Source organism: Cicer arietinum, chromosome 5, assembly GCF_000331145.2.
Source record: "Cicer arietinum cultivar CDC Frontier isolate Library 1 chromosome 5, Cicar.CDCFrontier_v2.0, whole genome shotgun sequence".
NCBI classification, from domain to species: Eukaryota; Viridiplantae; Streptophyta; class Magnoliopsida; order Fabales; family Fabaceae; genus Cicer; species Cicer arietinum.
This window is the reverse complement of record NC_021164.2, coordinates 28071657-28074488: the sequence shown is the minus strand read 5'-3', so window position 1 is coordinate 28074488 and position 2832 is coordinate 28071657.

Genomic DNA, 2832 nt, shown 5'->3' with positions numbered 1-2832 from the left:
CTACTCGTAATCAAATCCCGAATCCAAATTTTTTAACTCAAAAATCATTATTTTAGGTTTTATTTTTCCTTTAACAAAAATAAAATTGTTGGCGACACCTTTTTCGTGTACAAACCGGACGCGACACAATGACACAACCACGCCTATTCGATGCACAACATTGGTTACACAAGATTGGTTAAAAACCCTAATTGGACTAGAATAAGCCTAGGAAGGACGAAAATGACCTAAATGTTAATCCAATGATACAAATGAAATTTTTGGATCCACAAGATTTGACAAAAACCCTAAGTGAACAAGAATAAGCCTAGAGAGGACGAAAATAACCTAAATATTAATTCAATGACACAAACACACCTATTGGATGCACAATATTGGTTGAAAACCCTAATTAGACTAGAATAAGCCTAGGGAGGACGAAAATGACCTAAATGATAATCCAATGACACAAATGAACTTATAGGATGCACATGATTGATTAAAACCCTTAATTGGGTTAGAATAAGCCTACGAAGGAAGAAAATGACCTAAATATTAATCCAATAGCCCAAACACAACTATTAGATGCAAAAGATTGGTTAAAAATCCTAATTGGACTGGAATATGCCTAGGGAGGACGAATATGACCTAAATGTTAATCCTAGGACTCAAACACAACTATTGGATGCATAAGATTGGTTAAAAATGCTAATTGGACTAGAATAAGCCTAGGGTGGACGAAAATTAACTAAATGTTAATCCAATGACACAAATGAACTTTTTGGATGCAAAAGATTGGAGAAAAACCATAAATGAACGAGAATAAGCCTGGGGAGGACAAAAATTACCTAAATGTAAATCCAATGACACAAACACACCTATGGGATGCACATGATTGATTCAAAACCCTAATTGGACTAGAATATGCCGAGAGACGAAGAAAATGACCTAAATGTTAATCCAATGACACAAAATGAACTTATAGGATGCACATGATTGGATAAAACCCCTAATTGGACTAGGTTAAGCTTGCAGAGAACGAAAAATGACCTAAATTTTAATCCAATGTCCCAAACACGACTATTGGACACAAAAGATTGGTTAAAAATCCTAATTGGACTATAATATGCATAGGGAGGACGAAAATGACCTAAATATTAATCCAATGACACAAACACACCTATTGGATGCACAAGATTGGTTAAAAATCCTATATGGACTAGAAAAAGTCTAGGGAGGACGAATATGACGTAAATGTTAATAAAACGACACAAATGAACTTATTGGATGCACAAGATTGGTTAAAAACGCTAATTGGACTAGAATAAGCTTAGGGAGGACGAAAGTGACCTAAATGTTAATCAAATGACACAAATGAACTTATTGGATGCACAAGATTGGACAAGAACCTAAATGGAATAGAATAAGCCTAGGGAGGATGAAAATGACCTAAATATTAACCAGATGACACAAATACACAAGATTGGATGCACAAATACACCTATTTCTCAATCGATTTTATTTCACATCTGGGTACACAAAATCAATTGTCCAATCGATTTTATTACCGTTACTTGAGTGAAATGAAAGGTTTCCGTTACAACCACCTCCAACGGCTAGTTATTTTTCTCAACAGTCATATTTCAAATCGATTCCCAAATCGATTTCGTAAGTGATCCTTCAATTGATAAATCGATGTCCAAATCGATTTCCTTATCAGTTCAGAAACCTTCTCATAGCAACAGCGATTTCCAAATCGACTTATTTTGGCTCAGAATTTTAGAATTTGATACAATCCATTACCAAATCGATGCTCAGGTTTGAGGTTGGAAAAATTCTCAAATCTTTAGATTTCTGAGCGAAGTAATCGATTATGCAATCAATTGTTTAAAACAAGTTTCCATATCCTCAATCGATTCATCAATCAATTGTGGAGTTTGTCAAATCTATACTGTTTCAGCATTGATTCCTAACACAAATTACCAAATCGATTATGCAATCGATTATTGTGCTTTTTATTTTGTCAAATGAGAAACAGTGGATCATAAATCGATTCCTAATTCGATTTTCTTAATTTTGACACATGATAGTTGACTTGCAAATCGACTTATCTATTGTAAATTAAGAAATTTAGAGAGCACATCGATTTCTCAATCGATTGTCAACATATATCATATTTCATTTTGATCTATAATACCAAGTTTTATTCTAATATAGAAGAAACTTTCCTTGGGTAGGGCTTTGGTAAATATATCAGCTAATTGATCAGATGTACTAACATACCCAAGCATGATATTACCATTTTGGTATTGATCTCTAATGAAATGATGTCTAATCTCTATATGCTTTGTTCTAGAGTGCATAACAGGATTCTTTGTAATATTTATGGCACTAGTGTTGTCACACATGATTGGCACAATTCCAAGATCAACACCAAAGTCATAAAGGTGTTGTTTCATCCATAAAATTTTTGCACAACAACTTCCAGCAGCCACATAATCAGCCTCAGCTGTTGAGAGTGCAACACTATTTTGTTTCTTGTTATGCCAAGATACAAGTGAATTCCCTAATAGATGGCAAGTACCAGATGTACTTTTTCTATCTAATTTGCAACCAGCAAAATCAAAATCAGAATAGCCAACTAGAGTGCACGTTGAGCCCTTAGGATACCACAAACCTAGATTTTTGGTTCCTAATAGATATATGAATATTCTTTTGACTGCACTAAGATGGGATTCCTTAGGATTGGCTTGGTATCTTGCACACATGCAGACACTAAACATAATGTCAGGTCTACTAGCTGTAAGATACAATAAAGATCCTATCATGCCTCTAAACATGGTCATATCTACA